The sequence below is a fragment of the Panthera pardus genome, unplaced genomic scaffold (genome assembly GCF_024362965.1).
Source record: "Panthera pardus isolate Hobbes unplaced genomic scaffold, ASM2436296v1 HiC_scaffold_20, whole genome shotgun sequence".
NCBI lineage: Eukaryota > Metazoa > Chordata > Mammalia > Carnivora > Felidae > Panthera > Panthera pardus.
Genome location: NW_026526766.1, coordinates 37,664,874 through 37,690,513, shown reverse-complemented (window position 1 = coordinate 37,690,513; position 25,640 = coordinate 37,664,874).

Genomic DNA, 25,640 nt, shown 5'->3' with positions numbered 1-25,640 from the left:
CTTCCCCACCAAAGGGCAAACTTCATGAAAGTATGGACTTTGCTTGTATGCTGTACCATAGCTCTGCCACAGTGTGAAATATACAGTTGGAGAATATCCAGTAAATATTTGTTGACTAAATCTCTGAGCGATAGGGTTGTTTGGGAGATCAAAAGAAATATGCATAGGAAAGCCCTTCATAAATAATAAATTAATGATAGCTTGATAACTTTATTTGTATTGTATATGTGAGTAAGGATCAATGAAAAATGAACTAATGCTGCTGCATTAAGGAAATGTTATTTAAATATAAGCAAAACCCTGGTGCAAACATGGGAGCATATATTTCAAGATTTAGAAGGGTATTATGATTTCATGTTTAGCAATACTTTTCTCTTTAAGACTCCACATTCAAAATGTTTATTGCCCAGTGATCTTGTTTTAATTATCTGCATGTTTTTGCCTAATCCCTCAATAGGTTTAGCTATTTTTCCTCTTTTACTTAGTCATCACACAAAAACTTACTGAATGCCTGGAGAGACCAGGATAACTTTTAATGGATTGCTCCTTTTGAAAGGGGAAATAAGACAAGAGGCAAAATTAGAAAATAAATAATTCAGAGCAAACTTAAAGCTGACTTATCTTCCTGATTCAGATACCTATATACACATATCTTATGTGCATACTCATCAGAAAAGTAAAAAAAAAAATGACTATCTCACAGTCTATCTTGTGTCTATAATATTGGCCCAGAAATATTAATGGCATAGGTTTTTCATAGTAGAAAGCCTTTCACTTGGCTGAATCTCATAGACCATTTGCTTATTTTATCAACATTGTCATCAAAACACCTGGGGACTTATTATGAGAGGGAGAATATGAAATCTGCTTTTAATTTTTCCCTCGACTTCTTGTAAATATTAAAATATGATTATATTGATACTATGGATTGCAATATTTCTCCTTTGCTCTCAGACTAAGGAGACATTAAATATCAAAATAAAATAGAAACTCATCCTTACGTGGGAACTTTGGTGAAATTTTATATTTTTGGGTTGCCAACCAAGCCAGCTTTGATTTTGCCTTCCAGAGCTAGGAGACCTACTTCAAAGTTTGTTTCTATGCTTATGTTCCACGGTGTTCATTCTTGCCAGTGAGTGGTACCAGAAGCCAGCTGGCAGCGCAAGACCTAGAATATGGCCCTCATCCTCAAAGGATAACAAAAAGGGGAAAAGGAGCTTTGAGTTGTGCAAGCCAACTGGTATCTAGAAGTAGGACTACACTCTGGTTTGGAAGATTAATGTAGAAAGAAAAAAGACCAACATCTTCTCATCCAGTTGCTAAAGGCAACCACAGTATTTTTTTTCTATACTTAGCTTTTTTTTTCACCAAGTTATTTTACAAAGAAAGAACACGTATTAAATAATTAGTCTTCCTAATTTTTATGCATATAAAACTTGGACAAATCACAAAAACATATGAAAAAATAAGTCAAAAAATCCACAAAGAGATTAAATAGATTTTTATTAAGTTCAAATGGGGAAAAAAAACACTTAATATTTAATGCATCCCCAGGTTGTAAACCTACAAAGGGAAGCAACAGTTATCTCTAGTTGGGAGACAGGGATCAGGAAAGGACATACTTGGGGCTCCTAGGATGCTGTCAGTCTTCAATTTCTTGGCCTACATGTTGATTAGATGAATTTTGGAATATAATCCCTGAATAAACTATACATTAATGTTTTATACATTTTTTTTAATGTGCGTAACTTCACATTAGGAAAATTGGTAATTGATTAGTGTATCAATTTGGACTTTTTGTTTAATGAATTAAAAAAAATCACCACTCTTAAAAATTAAAAGAGGTGACATAAAACTCTAGACAGTAAAGGCAATCCATTCAACATGGATGAGTAGTTACATAGAAACCTAGATGGTTGCAGTTATACAGAGCTGTAGACTTTGGGGACTAGAAGAGGAACATATAATACACTCAGAATGATTCTTATGGGTGGTTAACTCCTCCATTCCCAAGTGTCTATTTGAATACAATGATTATTTTTTTTTGTTTAACTTCCCCCCCCCCCCGTTTTGAGACACCATTGACATGTAACATTTTATAAGTTGAAGGTGTACAATATAGGATTTGATCTGGATAAATCCATTGATTTACTGAGTTGCTGAGGAGCTGGCTACAAAAGCCTGAAACCTCTGGCAGTGGTTGGGTTTTGACTTTTGCAGATAAGGAGAATATACTCAGGATTAATAGCATGAGAGAGAGAGAGAGAGAGAGAGAGAGAGAGAAAGAGAGAGAGTAATGAAGGAAAGAAGGAGAGAGAGAGAGAGAGAGAGAGAAATGAAGGATGGAAGGAAGGAAGGAAGGAAGGAAGGAGGAAGGAAGGAAGGAAGGAAGGAAGGAAGGAAGGAAGAAAGAATCTTTCTAAATTCAGTCTACCCTCACATTGGACCTTGTGATCTGAGAATCAATCTGCCAATTTACATTTAGAAATGCAGCATTAATATTCCAGTGACTATGCTTCATTCATCTATTGACTCAGTCTAATATGCCTGTGCACATAGACACTTGTATATAATTAAGTTACATATCATGTTCATTTATAGGAAACCCAATGGGCAAGGAGAAATGTGCAACCTTGATGTTAGTAAAGCTTGTGCAAAGCTAAAATTTAATTGATTTCCAATGTGGGGGATCCTGATTTGTGTAACTTAGAGCTATAACTATTCATGATTTGTAGTTACCAATTCATGTGTAAACATTTTATAGAGAATAAGTAATGCTTCATCTATGCCTTCCCAAAGCATAACTGGTGTTACTCATTGACGGTCAGAGAAAGTGAGCCAAAGCAAACAAGTCACTTTTTTCCCAAAGACAAACTAGGATTTGATACCACCAACAATATTGCTAAACAAAATTTGAAATAAACAGACTTAACAATTCATATCTTCCTAGCTGCCTTCTGTTCCACCATTATATACGTCCATTAGATATCCAAACCTCTTTGTTGTTCTTAGTTGTTCAAAGTTTCCTCCAAAATAGTCTCAGTAATTTATTTCAAAACATTAATTTCTCATACTTTTTTTATTCTTTTATCTTATTAGGAAAACTCATTGTCATGTGTAAGCAACCAATAATTCACTTTATCATTGTTCTTGCCTCAGTTTCCATAGTTTCTTACTATTGGACCTACTATTTTCCTGGCACTTACTCCAACTATCTCACTCCTTACCCCCTTATCACACTTATCTCAGAAAAATTGAAACATGAGAAAGAGAATACAAGGTGTATTACGTTGACCTTCTCTAAATATGGTATATCAGTCTGATGAATCTGATAGGTAGCACAGAACATTCATATCCCTTGATACACTAATAGATACTCTCCAAAATGAAGTGTTTAAACATATGACATAGGTCATATGTACAGTGACATATTAAAATAAAAATAGATCAATAAAATTTTCTAGGAGCACCTATTCATATAAAAATCACTTAGGACTCCAGATTTAGGTGGACTACAGTTTAGAAGATATTGGAAAAATTTGATTTATCTTGCCTCTTATGATCAGGTTGTTCTATTCCTGGCCATCGAGTTCACTATGATGAGTGTAACTGGTAATGGTAACTGCAACCCTCAATCATTGTTCAGTCCTGGCCCTGGGGTTCCATGGCTCAATGGCAATGCATGGTTTCTTCTGTTGTTCTAACTGTATGTAAACCATGCCTGGCATATTACTGAATGCACAATAGAACTCTAGGTCTCCTTGACAGATTCATTATCCACTTTACGGTGATTTTTGTATCTGATTTTAATATCTACATTACACACACCCACACATGCACACACATATTTACAAATATAATGGAATTCAAACGACATTCTGGACACAACTTTTTTCACTCTTTATTCCTTTTATGTTTCCAAAAGTGCTTTGAAAGAATTACTTAAGTGATGTTATTGACAAGTGTTTTAAGAATCAGTTAATTATGTAATATCTGAATATATATGTTTCCCAGGATGTTCATAATGTGTCTTCATTTTGGCTTTTAGATTTTAAAATTCTAATATTCTAAATAATCGAGCTTCCACATTAGTGGAATATATAAACTTTGCCTCAGAAACCCTATCAAAGAGGCTTACAGACAGGGTTATAAGAAATTTCCTCTAGACACAATATAAAAGTACAAAAAGGTCAAGATTTCCTGTCCAATTGTGTACAATTTCCACAACTTTGGGCCAAGACAAACTCTTTATTTTTTTGTACTAGCTATAAACTTTAATATAATATAGTACAATATATTATAATACAAACTATAATGTTCATATTGGGTTGTAAACTGATCGAGTATAGTTCCAAAAAAAAAATAGTTCCAGAAATATGTGGAGTATTAGCAGCACAGCTGAAAGAATGAGCATGGAGCTTCCTAAAGAGACACATTGAAAGGGCAACAATGACTTGCATGTATTTCCTTAGTATTAGTACTTACTGGGCCTTCTACATCCTTGCACGTAGCCACTTAGTAATTGGTCAGTTGAACTCAAATGTCCCTTTAATTACTTAGACATGAATGTATGTTTTTGGTAGTCTGAAGACGGGATGAAGACACACTCTTCAGAAGGACCCTTTGAAAAGCAAGGGCAATGCATAAAACATAATGCATAAAATATTAATAATTTCTATCTCTTTGGTTATGTTTATTTATTTTTGAGACAGAGAGAGAGGGAGCACGGGGGAGGGGAAGAGAGAGGGGGAGACACAGACTCCGAAGCAGGCTCCGGGCTCTGAGCTGTCTGCACAGAGCCTACCTTGGGGCTCAAAGCCTCAGACTGCAAGATCATGACCTGAGCCAAAAGTTGGGTACTTAACCAACCGAGCCACCCTGGTGCCTGAATAATTTCTATTTCTTTAGCATTTAATACTAGTAATAATACTATTCGTTCCCATAGTGCTTTTTAATTTTCGGAGTGCTATAACTATACAAAGCAGAGATCTAGATCTAGATCTACTTTCTAGACAAAGAACCTGAGAAAAGAACAATTAAGTAACTCAGCTAAGGTAACTCTCATGGTGCCTGTAGGATTTGAAATCAACTACTCTAATCCAAATCCTGAATTTTTACAAAGTGTAAAACCCAACTGACAAAGGCTGAGCACATCACATATGCTTGTGAATTTTTACATTGGAATTGAGAAAGTCAATCTTTTTCAAGTGATGGTTACCGTCAGTGTGAGGTTCAGGAGCAATTGGTTGTTTTTCCTCACTTTGTTGAAAAAACATCAGTTTTGTGATGAAATAATATACAAAGGTAGACAGATGTAGAGGGTCCTGACACCATCGGATATCCTCGTTCCATGAGTTCCTGCATCTCTGTACTTGACCAAGTGGGCTGTTCATGTTTCTTGGATTGCAAGGGCCAACGAATTTCTCCCTTTCCATGAGATGTGTTTGTGTCCTGTGTTATAAAATGTCTTCAGTAATTCGTGTAGTTAGCCTGAAAAGTTCAAGAATTTTGAAACCATCCTCTTCTGTTCAAATTAGGAATCTAGTCTCTGCTGAAAATAGAAAACATATTCCTGATATCTTTCTTTCTGCTTTTCTTTTTTTTTTTTTTTTTTTTAGATGACTTAGTGGTTAGTTGAGCCCTACCCTGGGAGTTATGCACAGGTTGCATTTCCTCACTTTCTGGCAATTTTCACCTACTGATACTTCTCTTCACAGAAAAAATTCAGGTAACCAGTTTCAACTTAAACACTATATGAGTTGGAGCGTTCATAGAAGGGATTTATTACACAATTAAAGATGGCTTTTTTCAAAGTAAAGATCTTTGAATTAAAAGTTAGATCACTTAAGAGTCTGATTTCCTTCAAAATTGATTTATCCAAACCCTATCACATTTAGAGCATGGGTGGGTGGTGGAAACTGTTAAAACTGGAAGCAGATTATAATACAAAAAAAGAGGAATTTATCTCTTCTTATCGTAAGCCCATGTCACAGTGTTTATCCAGGAATAGACATGACCATCCCAACCCCTCTTCCCAGAATCATGACACTAATTTTAAAAGCTTTTAAGATTCTATAATTCAAACTTGTTTGTCATCTTTCAAATTGTCCCAGGAATTCAAAGAGCGAATTTCGAGAAGTGTCCTTGACTGTGGTTGAAGATATGTGTGTGTGTGTGTGTGTGTGTGTGTGTGTGTGTGTATACACACACACATATATATAGTGTTATTTGAAATATATATTGTTTATATATTGTATATATTGTATTATATATATTGTATATATATGTTGAAATATATATTGTCCTTGACTGTGGTTGAGTAATACTATATATATATATATATATATATATATATATATATATACATATATAGTGTTATTTGAAATATATCTTGTTTAAAGTACATGTTTGTGGAAGTTTGCTTCTAGGAGAAGATGCATTTGTTACATTTTTACATGTCATTCCCTTTTTGGTCTGCATGCCATTAAATATACCTGCCCTAGTAAAAGGAAAACTTCAGAGTTTCCTTAAATGCCCACAGGATGGCATCAGAGTTCTCTTCATAAATCCAAAGGTTAGTGCTTTTCTCTGACATTTATGTGCTAGACTCTTAAAGTAGAAAGTTTCAGATCTGAAGATTTGAGTATTCATAACATCTTTATTATGGTTGGTCCTCATATCTCCAATTTGATGCTAATTTTGAGTGTAGTTACATGGGTGAATAATCAGCAAAGCGCTAAGAGAAAATATAAAACTTGGCCTGAGCAAGCTTGAATAAATGTGAGGTTTTAAAGCACATACTAAATGTAAGGAGAGGGAAATATAGTTTTCTGATGACAGGGGTAGCAGTAGCTGTCTTGATGATTGGATGTTTAGCAGAGCATATAAATTCAGCCACAGATAGTTGCCAGGAGCGCTTGCATAATTCACATGAAGCAAGTTTGCATCAGAGTAAGTCAGTGCACCCACACTGCTTGTATCAAACTCTACTTACTCTCAAAGAGGCAACATCTAGTGTCTTTAATAGTTCAGGGCAGTACAAACAGAAGTATAAATGGACAGTTGTTTTCTCAGAAAAATCAAAAGCGAAGTTAATCTCAACACACAAGATGTACCCCAGATATAAGAAATAAGGACAAGAAGATTTTTTTCCCCAAATTTCAAGTGGAAACAAAAATGTCTAAGTGTCTGGGTCCCAGGCATCTTGTAGCTATAGTGCAAATCAGATCCCTGACCAGGCATCCACGTAGCTACTTTTATTTTTCAGAAATACTGCATGATACTAAATGGAGCCTAAATGGGAATCTGTGGGAGTAGGGCTCTCATTTTGGATATTTTGCTGACTGCATGTATGATTTGAGGCAAGCATTCTTAGTGTTTTTTTTTAAATTTCTAAGCTTAGTAGGTGGAAACACATGGTCTCTAAGACACCTTTAGACCCTCACATTTTATAAGCATATTTCTGTTTTTATTAACATTTTCAAAATTCAATATTTTGATTTAAAACCACATTCTCTTAGATTACATAAATCTGCAAGTAACTTACTTCTTTAGAATTTAGAATTTTTTTTTCTCATGGATGTAATAATACATTCAGGGTTTTTTTTCCTGGTTAAACAGTAAGCACTCCTCAATTTCATGATAAGCTGATAGTTCATAATGAAAACTGTAGTTTAGAAGGTACTATAAAAACTGTTACTTAATATTATTCAGTCACACTTATAAAGGGGACACAGAGTAAAAGGGGGTTCATTTGTAGAAAATTGGAAAGAGCTTCTGACAAAGGGAATTTCAGCAAGGAATGAAGTCTGGAGAAGGACTTCAACTGGGAAGGATAAAATTGAGATGAGGTCTGGAGAAATTTCATTGATAAAGGCTCTAGGGCATAAGCCACATTTTCTGAACAGGAACAGCTCTTGGAGTTTTGGTTTTTCAAGGAAGAAGGAGAAATGAGTTGATTTGCCTAAATTAGATGTTACCCTTCATATATGTAATTGAATTTCTAAACCACATTGCAAAAAAGTATCATGTCACTATTTGCCTAATAATCATATACTTATAAAATAAATTATCCCACACTAAGTAAATAATAAAGATTTGCTAAATAAAATTGAATTCAATTTTATTAAAATTCATTGCACATAAGTGTAAGATATTTCACAAGACTTAACATTGCAAAGATGGTTTAGATCATCTTTGCTTTTAAGCACACTTGTAACACATTAAGCTATATACTACATTGAAAATATTAATAACAAATAATTTTACTGTACATGAGAATAAATTAATTTATATAAGACATTGGAGAATGACGGGATCTAATTTCTAAGTAGGCAATTGGCCATATGGTAGGGGGAAGAAAGTTTAAGAGGAAGATTGATTTGTAAAGCAGGGATATGGGTGAGCATTTAGTGTATTGGAACTATGAGTAATTTTCAAAGTGAGTGATGGTAATAAAAGGAACTGGAAAGGTTGTTCTGATTAAGAAGGGTCTTGTATATTAAGGTGCATAGATTGTTTTGTGTTTCACAGGAAATCATTGGGGGATACTAAACATGGAAGTTAGATACAAGAATTTCTTTTAACAAAGATCTATCTGGAACAGTGTAGCATGAGAAAGAGGAGACAGTCAGGATCTCTGGTAATTATCCAGCAGAGAGTTTATAAGTGTTTGGACTATGACAATGGTAATGCTTAGAAAAGAAAGAATAGATTATAGAAATATTTACTTCTATGGTTTAGTGAAATGAATTTGAGAAAGAAGTCTTATTTTTGAAAAGAAAATACACTTTTTGAGTGAACTTGGATAGGCTATGCATGTAGTTAACATGTAAATTGGAGTGAATGATGATGTGTGCAGGGTATAAGTTTGCATTCACTGGTAAGCTGCTAAAACAATAAACACGTGGTACAAAGAATGCTCTTGAGCTCAAAGACACCAATGAGTGGATGCAACTTTCCCCTGTTCTTCATAAAGGCCAACCTGAAGTGCCCACAATCCATGCATTTAAAATTTTCAGCAGTCTCAAATGGAGAAGAATCCAGCATTCAGAAAACCTCAGATGACCAAGTTTGATGATTTTGGTTTGAGGGACTGGAACACGAGAACAAGTGAGTACTTAGTGATACAACTCCTTAGCTTACAAGAAAATTTGTGTTGAAATCAGGTTAAACCCTTCTGTGTTTGATTTCTCACTGAGTCATCAGGGCTATGGCAGGCCTAACTTGCCTGCCTTGTGGAGAAAAATATACCATACAGTAAATATTTTATTAAGTTCAGCTAGAGGCATTTTTCCATATTAGACAGAGAAAAGATAAACATGAAGGTTCTCTATTCAATTTCTGTATAATCTCACATGTTCCACATCAGAGCACATCTAGTAATAATATGTTTGTCATATATTAAACTTCTTTCTTTCTATGAACTATCTTGTAGAAGCACTGCAGAACATCCGTGTGCCTCACATCACACAAAATTGAATGGGAATATTCAAAATGTGCATAAATTACCAGAAGAAGTCATTGTATAATAAGAAGAGATAGGAAAGTATCACAGGGAAGAATTCAGGTCATATCAGTGGTGGGTGATGACAACACAGAATTTCAATTACTCCTACATTCATGGTAATAAGAATTGATAAATGACTTAGGAAGGCCAACTATCTATGGAGATAATACAAGGCTATTTCTCTACTTAGTTCAATAGAAAATCAGTAAGATCACTCCTGCCAGCAAAGTCAGAGCAAACATGTTAATAGAGAGGGTAGTAAGAACCGTGAGATGATTCCTACTACCTTCTTACACGGTAGTGATGGTGAGAAGATAAAACCAGATACAAAATAGTCTTAATTGCAAAAACAAACAAATAAACAAAAAACAAGCAAACAAAACCAGAACAAACTGACATGCACTTGAAGACTGATATGAGGACTTGTTTGGAAAAAGATTGCATTGGAAAAATCAAGTTTTACAGTTATTCTCCATGTGGCATCTAAAATTTGAATAGGAGTTCTGCAAGATGGTAGCATAGGAAGATCCTGAACTCACCTTTTCCATAGACACAAAATCCAAGACTACCTATGGATTAAGTCCCTCTGAAAAAGATCTGAAAACTAGATGAACTGCTTATCCGCAATAAAGGATTAAAAGACCCCACCGAGATGGGTAGGAGAGGCAGAGACACAGTCTCACCAAAAATCCCACCCCCAGTGCAGCAACACACAAAAGGGAGGGATCTCACCCATCTGGCGCTTCTCCTGGGGGAGTGAGGTGTTGGTGTCCCACATCGGGCACCCCATCCCTGGGATCCGCACTAGAGAGATGAGCTCCCCAAATGTCTGACTTCGAAAACCAACAGGGCTGACATCCTAAAGTGCTATAGGAAACTGAGATTCCCCTTTTAAAGGGCTCCTGTGTGGTTTTACTCACTCTGAAACCCCGTAAAAAAATAGCAGTGTGAAAAGCACCTAGACTAAATGTGAAGGAGAGTCATTTGCAAATATAAAAGCATCTACTGGATGGGCAGGAAACAGCTAAAAGTCCTCGAAGACAGAGGTGCTGGAAGACACCATTTTTGCACTCTCTACCTACCCTGTTGGTGCAGGTAGGCCATCACAGTAGTGGCACCCTCCTGTAGCCTTGCTAAGAGATGGTGGGGGCCAAGGGGCAAGCAATTGCTGCACTGCCCCATTGCCTTGTTGAAGCTGGAGTGTACAGGCCATCGTGAGACTTCTTTGACCCCTCGCTGGGCCTGGTGAGCACAAGTGGTCAAGGCATTCTCCTGCTCCCAGCCTAAAGCAGCAGGAATGCATAGACAAGGCACTCACCCACTGCCTTTGTGAAGCCCGTGAGCATGTCCTGAGCATGCCCTGAGCCTTATACACTTTGCCTGCTTACCGAAAACCAGTGGTAGTGCACAATTTGTGCAGGGGGTGATTTTTGATTGCGTGGTTTTGGTGGTCAAGAGGGCTGGCATTCCAGAACTTCCTAAGCATGGAACAATTTCAAAGACAGCTCTTGGTGGGCCACCACTCTCAGGGCACTACAAAGATAGCAGACTGAAGCACAACTCCAGTCTCCTTGTGAAAATGGCCAATTTACTAAGCTTGGAGCTTCAGCCTGAGGGACAGTCTTCAGGTTCCAGACAACTAGAGACTAAAGAGACACTCCCAGGGAAGATAACCAGGTAGACACCATCCTTGTGCACCCCCTTGGCCTTGCTACAACTTGATGAAGGCTCCTGGGAAGGAGCATATACACTTGTGTGGAGCCCAGATTTTTGCAACCATCACTCAAGAAGCATCTCCAGAACTGGTCAGGAGGCCAGCAGGGATTGCCATTGCAGCCTGACAGGAGTGTATAGATTTGCAGACTTTAAAAACTGTTGCCCGAGGGTATGACTTCTTGTTGGCCTGAAAATAGGTGCCAAATGAGACTCTTCTCATGGAATAGTGACAAATCTTGGTACACCCTCAACAGAAACTTATCAATAACAAATTAGGTGATTTAGAAAAGCATAGAGATTTAAGAGATAACCAAGCACTATGGAAATGCTGAATGAGAACCTTCATCACCTCCACAGGCCGCTTCTACAAGACTCAGAGAGGTAGCTGTTTTGCCTGATACATAGAAACAACATAGAGTCAAGCAAAATGAGAAAACAGAGAAGCATGTTTTACATGAAACAAGACAAAACCTCAGAAAAAGACCTTGATTAAGAGAGTCAGCTAGAATTCAAAGTAATGCCCGTAAAGACACTCTCTGAACTCAGGAGGAGAATACATGGATGCAGGGAGAACTTCAATAGTGATAGAAAATATAAGAAAGTACTGAAAAGAATTCACAGAGCTGAAGAATATAACCAAACTGAAGATCACACTAAAGAGGTTCAATAGTAGAGCAGGTGAGGCAGAAGAACAAATCAATGAGCTGGAAATCAACAGAACTCTAGGGGAAGCAGCAAAAGCAGTTCCAAGAGGAAAGCTCATTATGATACAGGCCTGTTTCCATAAACAGCATAATAAATAAATAATCTGAAAAGATTTATGAGCCCAGGTTATTAACATGCTTACAGCCTAGAAACCTAGGACTTAAAGGTTTTACATATTTTCAGCTTTATAATGATTAAGTGAATAAAAAAAATACTATGTCTTATTGTGTCATTTATACTTTAATAAAAAAGAAAATCATATCTTTTTTAATGAGGTATAATTGCCATGCAATATTACATTAGTTTCAGGTCTCTAATATAGTGATTCAACATTTGTATACATTACGAAATTATCAACATAATAAGGCTGGTTACCATCTGTCTCCATATACAACATCATTGACTATGTTCCCAATCAGAAACCTCCCAGCAAACCAGAACCAGATGGCTTCACTGGTGAATTATATCAAACGTTCAAAGACTTAATACCTATCATCAAATGCCTCAAAAAAACTGAAGAGGAAGAGGTGCTCCCAAACTCACTTTACAAGGCCAGCATTACTCTGGTACCAAAATCAGACAGACACAACAAAAAAAAAAAAAAAAAAAAAAAAGGGAAATTACAGGCCAATCTTCCTGATGAACATAGGTGCAAAAATCCTCAACAAAATGTTAGCAGAACGATTTCAAAAACACATTAAAAGGATCATATACCATGATCAAGTGGGATTTATTCCAGGAATGCAAAGATGTTTCAACATCTGCCATCACTGTGACATACTGCATTAACAAAATGAAGATAAAAGTCTACGAAGATCTCGATGCAGAAAACACATTTGACAAAATTTAACATCCGTTTATCAGAAAAACCCTTAACAGAGAATGTACCTCAATATCCTAAAGGCCATAAATTATGAACCCATGGTTAATATGATACTCAGTGATGAAAAGGTGAAAGTTTTTTCCTCTAAAGTCAGGAATAAGACAAGGGTGCCTACTCTCCCCACTATTATTCAACATAGTATTGGAAGTCCTAGCCAGAGCAGCTAGTTAAGAAAATATAAATAGGGGCGCCTGGGTGGCTTGGTCGGTTGAGTGTCCGACATTGGTTCAGGTCATGATCTCACAGTCCGTGAGTTCGAGCCCCGCGTCGGGCTCTGTGCTGACAGCTCAGAGCCTGGAGCCTGTTTCAGATTCTGTGTCTCCCTCTCTCTGTGACCCTCCCCCGTTCATGCTCTGTCTCTCTGTGTCTCAAAAATAAATAAAAACGTTAAAAAAAAAAAGAAAATATAAATAAAAGACATCCAAATTGGATAAAAAATAAAACTATGACTATTTGCAAATGACATGATACTGTGAATAGAAAACTCTAAAGACTCTACGAAAAAGCTACTAGAACTGGGGCGCCTGGGTGGCTCAGTCGGTTAAGCGTCTGACTTCATCTCTGGTCACGATTTTGCGGTCCGTGAGTTTGAGCCCCACGTCGGGCTCTGTGCTGATGGCTCAGAGCCTGGAGGCTGCTTCTTATTCTGTGTCTCCCTCTCTCTCTGCCCCTCCCCCGTTCATGCTCTGTCTCTCTCTGTCTCAAAAATAAATAAACGTTAAAAAAAAGCTGCTAGAACTAATAAATGAATTCAATAAAGTTGCAGCATACAAATTTAATATACAAAAATAATTTGCATTTCTGTACACTAATAACAAACCATCAGAAACAGAAATCAAGGTAAAAACCCCATTTACAATCATATCAAAAATAATAACATTTATAAGAATAACTCTAACCAAGGATGTGAAAGGCTTATGCACTGGATACTATAAAATATTGATGAAAGTAACTGAAGAAGACACAAATAAATGGAAAGATATTCTGTGCTCATGGACTGGAAAAAATAATATTGTCAAAGTGTCCATACTACTCAAAGCAATCTACAGATTCAATTTTAATGGCAGTTTTTACAGAACAGGAACAAATAATTTAAAAATTTGAGTGGAATCAAAAAGATTCTGAATTGCCAAAATAATTCTGAGAAAGAAGGAAAAGCTGGAGATAGTATCCTCCCTGATTTCAAACTATACTACAAATCTATAGCAATCAATACAGTATGGTATTGACATAAAAACAAACACATAAGTCAAAGGATCAGAATAGAGAGCCAAAAAATAAACCCATACATATGGTCAATTAGTTGATGATAAAGGAGCCAAGATATATACAGTGGGGAAAGGACAGTGTCTTCAATAAATGATGTTGAGAAAACTAAACAACCACATGAAAAAGAATGGAACTGGACCACTATTTTATATCCTATGTAAAAATTAACTCAAAATGAATTAAAGAAGGGGTGCCTGGGTGGCTCAGTCAGTTAAGTGTCCGACTTTGGCTCAGGTCACGATCTCGCGGTTTGTGAGTTCAAGCCCCGTGTGGGGCTCTGTGCTGACAGCTCAGAGCCTGGAGCCTGCTTTGGATTCTGTGTCTTCCTCTCTCTGCCTCTCCCCCACTCATGCTCTGTCTCTTTCTCTGTCAAAAATAAATAAAAACATTAAAAAAATTAAAAAAATTAATTAAAGACATGAATGTAAATCTGAAACCATAGAACTCCTAGAGGGATTCATAGGCATTAATCTCCTTGACATAGGTCATAGCAATGTCTTTCTGGATCTCATTTCAAAGGCAAGAGCAACAAAAGCAAAAATAAAGTATTGGAACTTACAACAAACTAAAAAGCTTCTGCACAGTGAAGGATGCCATCAACAAAATGAAAATGCAACCTACTGATTGGAAAAAAATATTTGCAAATAATATATCCAATAAAGGGTTAATATCCAAAATATATAGAGAACTCATAGAACTCAATAACAACAACAACAATGCCCCCCCCCAAACAATCCAGATAAAAATTAGGCAGAGGATCTGAATAGATACTTTTCCCAAGAAGACATACAGATGGCCAACAATTATATAAAAAGATGTTCACCATTGTCAATCATCAGGAAAATGTAAATCAAAGCCACAATGATATAACAGATATTATATCTGTTGGGATTGCTATTATCAAAAAGACAAGAAATAAAAAGTATTAATGAGGATGTGAAGAAAGGGAGCTCTTGTACACTGTTCATGGGCATGTAAATCGGTGCAGCCACTATAGAAAATATTATAGAGGTTTCTCAAAAAAAATAAAAATAGAACTACCGTGTGATCCAGTAGTTAACTACTATGTATCTATTTGAAAACAACAACAACAATGGTAACTCAAAAAGATATATGCTTTATTGCAGCATTATTTATAATAGACACATTATGGAAACAACCTAAGTGCTCATCCATAAATGAATGGATAAAGAATATGTGCTATATATACAATGGAATAAACTACTCTGACATTAAAAAAAAAAAAAGAATGAAATCTGGCCACTTGCAACAACATGAATGGACAGTGAGGCTATCCGGTTAGGCGAAAGAAGTCCGACAGAGCAAAAACAAATATCACATGATTTCGCTTATACATGGACTCTAAAACAAACAAAAACCAAAATCCAAATTCTGAGATGCAAAGAATAGACTGGTGCTCACCAGAAGGGAAGAGTGTTAGGGAGGCAAAATGGGTGAAGGAGATCAAGAAGTATAATCTTCCATCTGTAAAATAAGTAAGTTATGGGGTGCCTGGGTTAGTGGCTCAGTCAGTTAAGTGTCCAACTCTTGATTTTGGCTCAGATCATGATCTCACGGCTCATGAAATTGAGCTCCATATCACGCTCGGCTCTGAGCATGGAGCCTGCTTGGGATTCTCTCCACCTCTCTTTGCCCCTCCTCTACTCATGGCCTGTCTCTCTCTGAAAATAAATAAATATTTTAAATAAATAAGTTGCGGGTATGTAATGTACAGGATGGGGAATACAGTCAATAATATTGTATATTAGTGTATATGGAGACAGGTGGTAACCAGCCCTATTATGGTGATCATTTAGTAATGTATACAAAAGTTGAATCACTATACTATAGACCTGAAACTAATGTAATGTTGCATGTCACTTATACCTCATTAAAAAAAAGATGTGGTTTCCTTTCTTATGGAAGTATAATTGACACATTAAGACATCGTATTTTTTTATTCCCTTAATCATTATAAAGCTGAAACTATGTAAAACCTCTAAGTCCTAGATTTCTAGGCTGTAAGCATGTTAATAACCTGGGTTCATAAATCTTTCCAGATTATCTAACCCAACAGGCCAAACTGCTCACAGAGCTTTAACACCTCTGTTCATATTATCTCCAGCTTTCATTAGCATATGAATGTCTTCAGACAAGCCATTAATCAAAAATATCAACCAAAACACAGCTAAGAATATCAATCAGTTCTATAGCAGGCCATGTGAGGCTCCTGATATATTAATATATGTATTATATACCCATTTCACAAACTTGTGATTTATATACATTTGCTAATTTAATCCCCTGCCTTAAGGAATCTATTATCATCACCCCTGTATTATTAGCGGAGAAGACAGAAGCACTGAGAAGTATAGCAGCCAAAGTGATAGAGCCAAGATAGGGTGAAGCTGGGACCTACAGCAGGTGATCAGAGCTGTATGTATGGCCTCATAATGAAGAATGTTCCACCTCCAGACTTAGTTGCTGAAGAGCAGAATTCCTAAATTAGGAAACATCTGGTGTAAACCCTAAGGACACAGAACAAGATATGGAACAGGAGATGTCCCAATTAATTAAATGCAATTGATTCCAATCATGCGGTTAAGGTGAATGCAAAAAGCAAACTCAGTAAAAGGAAAACAGCGAAAGATAACAAAAAAAGTAACTTAATAAGAAACCATTCTAAATACCCCATATTTGAAGTATGGTTACAGCCTATCTTGTGGGCATTTAAAAGGGTATCTACAAAGCATATGTAATACTGTGGAAATGTACTTTTTGTTGTAATATTAAACTTAAAAGTCAAAGTAAACATTTTCATATAAAAACCATTACAAATTTATACTGGAGCATACTGGAAAGTGGCAACAATATTACCAAATTGTTAATATCACAATATGTCAGATTACTAGGGACTGAACTGTGAAAAAAATAAAATAAAAATTGAAGAGAAATTCAAAAAGATAATAATAATAATATGTGATAATTTAAATTAAATCTGGTTGTCAAAAATGACAGTGCAAGTCTTTTATCAGCTAAGATGCAAACAGCATCAAGGACATGAAATGCACTTTTTTGGTGGATTTTTTAAGGCAGGACAGAGAAGGTAAGAGACATAAATTCTTATAATTTGAAAAACCCTCCAATATCGCATAAAGAAAAACAGGAGAAATAAGTTACAAAAAAGAGTTCAGCAAAAAGTTGGTTTTAGTATTTTTATATTGGACTTTTAAAACAAACAACACAATAGCCCCAAACATCTTATTTTCTTATTTAAGTAGAAAAGAGCATTGACTTTAAAATTGTTCACACTGTGGAGCTTCTGAGAATCTGTTTGTATTACAAATTTTAGATGGAATACAGAACAATTCTGTAGTTCTTATTTCACAGACACTTACCCAAAACACCTTGTTTGAATACCAACTAGGGGTGTCTACTGGGGAAGACTGCAAGATAAACTACTGCTCCTTCCCTGAAATAAAGTATATAAATAAATAAATGCTGTGAATGTGTTCTATGATGTGAAAGGGTGTGCAAGGAAGTAGGAGTCTGGTTATATTACAGCATAAAGGAAGGACTTACATCCATCTGGGCTCAGGGGATCCTTTCAGTGATACTTGCTTGAACAGTGACATTGCCATAGATTAAACTGAGGTTTAGGGAAGAGTCCTTTACTAGAAGGAACTACGTGAATGAAGTCCACTACAGGAAGGAAATATTATATATTACTTGAAGCATGTTCAACGAGTTAAGGCTGATTAAAGAATAGGTTCCATGTAAAAGTGGGACATGTGAATGAGTGAGAAACAAATTTGAAAAGGTAGCAACGGTACTTGTCAAGGATTTGGCAGTTTGGTTTTATTCATGACAGGGAAAAAGGAGAAAAGAAGGTAAAAATTGACTACTGAGTAGGTATCACATAATTATTATGTGTTTTTATTATATCATTCTCACAGCTACAGAGTGCGATTACTGAAAGTGAGGCTCATGTTAGTTGCTCAATATACTTTGCAAGGTGGCATCAAAACAGTCACGGTTAACTTCAAATCACAAACTCTTTCCATTGTATTATAGCCTAACATTTTTAACCTCTTCCCATAGATGGATCTAAAATATTTCAGAGCAGTGGGATACAGATTATATCCTGTGTGCAATTTTCAGTGACCCTATGAAAGGGAATAATAGTCACTTGGATTCTTTGAAAGGGAACAGTACTCCACTCGGATTCTTACCTCTGTGTGTGTGTGTGTGTGTGTGTGTGTGTGTGTGTGTGTGTGCGTGTGCGTGTATGCATGTACGTGCGTGTATGTTTGTCTTTTGTGGTTCTATTCACATTTTAGGATTGTTTACTCTAGCTCTGCAAAAAAATGCTAATGTTGTTTTGAGAGAGATTGCAGTTAACGTGTAGATTGCTTTGGGTAGTGTAGATGTTTCAACAATATTTGTTCTTCCAAGTCATGAGCCTGAAATGTCTTTCCATTACTTTGTGTCATCTTCATCAGTGTTAAATAGTTTTCAGAGCACAGGTCTTCCACATCTTTGATTAGGCTGATTCCTAGGCTTCTTATTGTTTTTGATGCAATTATAAATGCGATTTTTTTCTTGATTTCTCTTTCTGCTGCTTTATTATTGGTGTATGGAAGCACATCCAGTCTCTGTATATTCATCTGCAACTTGGCTGAATTTACCAGTTCCAACAGTTCTGTGGTGGAGTCTTGCAGGTGTTCTACATAGAGTATCATGTCATCTGCAAATCGTGAGAGTTTTACTTCTTTTTTCCTTACCGATGTGGATGACTTTTATTTCTTTTTGTTATCTGTTTTATTTTTTTAACCAATCTCATTTCTTTATATTCGCACCTTATATTTAACTAAAAAGACAGGTTGAGAAATAAAATCTTGCCAGTATTCTTATTTTGTCACCTACATACGAGCTCTGGATATTTCATTTTATGACTAATTTTCTTCTCAGTGTAGGGAAAATTCCCCTTCCAGGGGTATGAGGTGGTGTAGATCATATCTTCCCTTTCTCTGAGTGTGAGAAGAAAGAATTTAAATAATTGAGTCATGTAATTGTGAGTGTGGATATTTTTTCCTAATAAAAAGAAGGTAACTTCTCGTTACTCTTTTAAAGAAAGGCATTTTCCTTTTTCTCAGTGTTCTTCTGAGTAGGGATGATATTTGTTCAGAGTCTTTCTAGCATTCCCTAAGCACCAGCTGCCACTTCACTTTTATAACCTGCCTGACTTAAAGATCATGCTCACTGTCCAAAAAACGACAATCATAAATTGAATATATTATAAACAATGGTTTTAAAATATTTTTAAAAATATTTTTAAAAATATTTTAATATTTTTAAAATATTTACATATTTCCATAAAATATATGAAGACATTTATCCTAAAGGAAACATTTAATCCACTAAAACTTCAATTTACTCAAAATAATTATTGTTCATGTACTTTTAATGTTAATACAAAAACGAAAGTACATGTTCAGAGTCCCCTTCTTAATGTTACATGGAGAAGCCATTTAGTTAAAGTGGATGGGGCAAATGCTTGAACTGCTACATTGCTGCCTTAAAATAGAAGGATGGTCATCATCTTTGATCTTTCTTTTCCCAGCTTCCTTGAGACAGACAACATATAACATTGTGTAAATTTAAGGTGTACAATGTGATGAGTTGACACATGTATATGTTGCAAAATATTTACCAAAATAAGGTTGGTTGACATATCCTTTATGTCACATATTGCCATTTTGTTGTTGCTATGGTGAGAGCATTAAAACTCTGCTGCCATGGCAACTTGCAAGTGTACAATATGATAGAGTCATCATGTTGTACTTTGGATCTCTGAAATTTATTCCTCTTGAAACTGCAAGTTTGCTACTTTTGATCTTTTCCCTTTTTCCTTCACCTCTTACCCCTGGAAACCATGATTCTAGTCCCCGTTTCTGAGTTTGATGTTTTTTATATTCCATGTATAAGTGAGATTGTATGGTATTTGCCTTTCTCTCTCTAGCTTTTTCACTTAGCATACTACCATCAAGGTCCATCCATGTTGTGTCAGATGGGAGGATTTCCTTCTTTTTATAGATTGAATAATATTTCATCATATATACACACATATAATTATACAACTCATCATTTATAGTCATCATATATATAATTCATCATAAATATAATGTCATATGTATAATTAAATATTAAAATTGAATTTGTTAGTTCTAACAATTGTTTTTTGGTGGACTTTTTTTGGATTTTCTATATACAAAATTGTACCATCAGCAAGCAGAGACAGTTTTACTTCTTCCTTTCCACTTTGGATGCTTTTTGTTTCTTTTTCTTGAGTAACTTCTCTGGCTAAGACTTCTAGTACTATGTTGAAAAGGAGTGGTGATAGTGGGTGCCCCTGTCTTGTTCCTGATCTTAAAGGGACAGATTTCAACCTTTCACTATTGAGTACAATATTAGTCATGGGTCATATATGATGTTTACTATGTTGAGGGATACACTTAAATCTTTTTAAAGACAGAGATCTCATTCAATAATACTGCATATCTGTCTTGAGATCCATGCATACTTAGCAACCTGAAACCTTCGTAAAGAATATATGAAGGCCAGGGTATAATGAAACAGTGGATAGTATTTAATTCTCAGACAATAATAAATTGCCTAAATGTATTTAAATCACAAATATCTAAAGTTTTTCTGGAAGTAAATCTTTCTTTATTTCTCTTTCTTTCTTTCATTCTTTTTTTTTCATTTAATTTAATTTAATTTTTAATTTATTTTTTTAACATGAAATTTGTTGTCAAATTGGTTTCCATACAACAGCCAGTGCTCATCCCAACAGGTGCCCTCCTCAATGCCCATCACCCACTTTCCCCTCCCTCCCACCCCCCATCAACCCTCAGTTTATTCTCAGTTTTTAAGAGTCTCTTCTTTCATTCTTTTTAAAGAAACAATTAGTATACTAGGTAACAAATTTATGAAGACGTGTTTCATCAGTGAATAGATTTGGGAACTCTAAGGACATAAGGACATTTGTCAAGAGAAGATGGAATTTTCGTAGAACACAAAAAGCATATATTTCAGCCAATTTGAGGCAATGAACATTAGCAATAGAAAAGCAGAACATTGAATAGACAGAGGAGAAGTTTGAATAGCTAACAAAACTCAAGTGCTCTGTTGATTTTTGGTCTGAAAGCATAAACATCCTGATTTGATCCTCTCAGATAGTCATGTGTGATGACCATGCATGTGCCCCATTTTAGGTATGAAGGGATAGGGTAATGCCTATAATAATGTGTTTAATGTTAAATGTCTTTTGGGGATGCCGTTTTAATTAATTTTGAATTCTTATGTCTACCTCAAAGGAAATATTGTTCATATTGTGCATAAGAGAACATAATTATAAACACAGATTTTCTGTAAAGCACAAATTATTTTTTCTTCATATTATGATCTAGCAAATGTCCAGTTTTCCAATTCATTAAGTGGAATCTATTATTTAAAAATATAGCTCATTCTCATCCAGTTTTCCCAGTATATCATGTTTGTTATTTCTATAATCATCTATGGAAAATCTTTTCACATATGAGATGAGAAATGTTGTTTTCACTCCTGTGTTTGTAAGCCATGTGGCAAAATAATAACAATATTTCAAATAAAAAATCAACAAATCATAATGCCCTTTGAAAAATCATGTACACTTTGAATTATACTCTATAATCAAGTTGTAGTTTACATACTAAATCACTTGAAATTTTACCAGGTGCTTTACACCATTTTCTCCTTAAAGATTAACACAAAACTATTGTAGGGAGCCATGACAGAATTTCTTGATATTTAGAAAGGGTGTTATTCTGCTATTTATAATTATATTATAAATAAACCTCATTTTTCATATACAGGTAATTTACCACAGCATATTGTAACACTGTATCTCATGTACATGTTGATAAGATATATACTTCTAACCAGCAGTGAAAATAAATACTATTAGATATTAAATATGTATAGCTATTGACTTTTGATATACTTAGTGATTTCTTCCTTTAACCAATAACTTCATTCATTATAATTTTGAATTTGTTACAATAAAACATCCTTCAAAATTTTGGAATTAGATGAACATGGTAACTAAAGCAGTAGAATGAAAAGTCAGAGTGGAGTTTGGAGACCACACAAAATCCCAGGTCTAGGTAAGCAATCAGAAGTTCCAACAGCAAGGATTAAGGGCACATCCAGGGGTCCACATGGGTGGAACAGATTTTAGGACCAGTGAGCAGAGAGATGGGAGAAGAAAGTTGAACAGGATGTGTAGGGTAAAAATTAGACTCCATTCCTACAGGTAATTCAGAGGCTGGGAGATCAGGGCAAACAGGGGCCAACTAACTAACTAAACGTGTTATCTAACTAAACGTGTTATCACCAAAACATGAAATGGGATTCACCAAGGATAGATTGCTAAATGTGCCTGGCTGGGAAGGTTAAAGAAATGCAGGTATTAGAAATAAATACATAATTTAAACAAGAGCCCTGCTCTTGGACCTTCTCCAACAAGGATATTTCCTTCTTCTCAAATGTATTAGTGTGATGGCTCAGTGTTTATAGAAGATTTTGTGTCATATAAAAAAAAGGTTTAAAAAAGATCTTTGGAAAATATGTGGATAAAACCAGACATATTTCAAAATGTGTACAATAGTACTTTTAATATAATGCACATTAATATATATCTGTTCATTTATTCATTAATTCATTCACCTTTCATTATTATTTATTTATTTACTAAAGTTTATTTTTTTTAAGCGTATTTATTTTGAGAGCTAGAGACAAAGAGAGAGCATGTGTGCACGCAGGAGTGTGAAAGGGGGAAGGGCAGAGAGAGAGAGAGTCCCAACCAGGGTCTGCACTGTCAGCATAGACCCGGAGGAGGGTCTCAATCCCACAACCGTAATGTCTTGACCTGAGCCAAAATCCAGACTTGATCACTTGACTGACTGAACCAGCCAGGCGCCCCACCATTCATTATTTAAAAAATATTTTTTTAATGTTTATTTACTTTTGAGAGAGAGAGGCAGAGACAGTGACAGAGGTACGAGTGGGGAGGGGCAGGGAGAGGGAGATACAGAATCCACAGCAGGCTCTGGGCTCTGAGCTGTCAACACAGAACCTGACTCGGGCTTGAACTCACGGAACGGGAGATCATGACCTGAGCTGAAGTTGGCCGCTTAACTGACTGAGCCACCCAGGGGCCCCATGGAGAGAAAGATTATTTTTTAAATTGAGTTTATATAGTGTTCCATACACCCTTTCTTCTCTAGAGACATTGCCGTGAGCAAAGCAAATCAAGTCCTTTTTCTATTATGAAACCTGTTTCTGTAAGAGGAAGGCAGTAAACATGAAAGGTATAAAAGTAAATAAAATCAGGGGTCATATAATACAGGTTCTGAAGAAAAATCAAATGGACTCAGGGGTAAATAGTGAAGAAAGTGGTGTTGGTGGAGTGTTTGTGCTATTTCATAGTACTTTGTATGGGCTGGTCAGAGAATGCGTCTCAGAGAAGGCCATACTTGAGCTGAGACTTGAATTAAGGAACAACATATGCATAGGTATGGGGAAGAAGATAGAGTAAAAACAAGGGCTCTGGGCAGAGAATGTTTGCCAGTGTTTGAAGAAAAGCCAGAAGTCTGTCTGGGTGGCTGCCTGAATCTGTGGGGAGCAGGTGAGTGATAGGATATGAAGTCACCCAAGTTAAGCAGTCAGGTTACAGAAAGCCTTGTACACTATGAAGAAAACTTTAAAAAAACATTTATTTATTGGGGCGCCTGGGTGGCTCAGTCGGTTGATTATCCGACTTTGGCTCAGGTCATGATCTCGCAGTCAGTGAGTTCGAGCCCCACATCGGGCTCTGTGCTGACAGCTCGCAGCCTGGAGCCCGCTTCCGATTCTGTCTCCCTCTCTCTTTGCCCCTACCCTGCTTGTGCTCTCTCTCCCTCTCTCTCTGTCTCTGTCTCTCAAAAATAAATAAATATAAAAACAAATTAAAAAAAAAGTTTATTTATTCATTTTGAGAAACACAGAGGCAGCACAAGCAGAGGAGGGGTGAGAGAGAGAGAGAGAGAGAGAGAGAGACAGAGAGAGAGGGAATCCCAAGCAGGTTCCACGCTGTCAGCATAGAGCCCAATGCGGGTCTCAATCTCAGGTACCATGAGATCATCTCCTGAGCCGAAACCAAGAGACTGAGCCAGCCAGGTGCCCCAGAAAACTTTGAATTATATTTTGCATGAAGTGGGAAGCCATTGTAGTTTTTAGAGAAAGTACTGACATACCTTCACTTACATTTCGTTTGGGTAATTCTGGCTGATAGAACAGTAAGAGGGAAGCAAGAAGGCCAGTTCAGAAACTATCAGTGTGTTGTTTAAAGGCTATTGTATTCAAGACCCAGATAATTCCTCCATTTAGCTATCGTTTCAGGAGAAAAAAACAATATATTGATTTGCCTCTTGTGTTCCGTGATGATGTCACATTAATCTTACTTAAAAATGTGAATAATGCAAATCTATACCGCACCACTAAGAGTTTTAAGCATTTCAGACTCCACCTTATACATAGGAAAATGAAGACTGGAAAAGGTTCCTAAGACTTGTGATTAAACTAGAGTTGCTACAGAGACAGGTAATGATTAAAACATACATAGATTTTGGAGTTATAAATACATCAGTTCAAGGTTTACATCTGATATGTAACAATAGAGTCAAGTCACATTAAGTCTTTATGCTTCAATTTTCTTTACAGTTTTCTGTAAAATGAACTTCAGTGAAATATTTACTCCAAAGGGGGGAATGTTAGGTTAAATGAGATGATTTATATAAAATACTTTTCACCATGCCTTGAATAGATTATGTGCTCACTTTTAGTTATTTTCCTTATTCTCAACCTCAAAAGTCATCTGCATCATTAAATTTAAGGTTTTCAACAGTCTGACGGTTGGTTCAACATAAGCTGCACCATCAAATCATTGATCTGGCTCATAACGAGAATCTAGTCTTATCTTAGGAACATTGTTGTCTTTAAGATGGGCTGCATTTTGTCTCTGGGGCCCCTAAACCTCTCTTTCTAGAAAATATCTTCCTTCTATATTCCAAAAGCCTCTGTTTTAAAAGTAAGGACTCAGCAGGAAACATTACATAAATGTAAGAAATCATGTTTTATATTCTCCCTGGAAAGATCAACACTATTGCTGTAGTAAAGTAAATTTGAAAATGTATTCTTACCCCCAAAGCACCATTCTATAAACAGGATACCCACTGCAAAGCTGTATATATTTAAGACCTACACATTCTCTTATCTTTGGATTTAGCAAGACATGCACTACAATCCAATTAGAAAGTAAAATGGACTTAATTACTTAGCTCAGATCAAAGAACATAAGGAAGCAAAGAATCTAATTAAAATTAATAATATAATGGGCAGCTTTATCTAATGTCTGATCTAGGACATTTCATCTTAATTTAAACTCAACTCTCAAGTTCATAGCAAGGCCCCGTCACT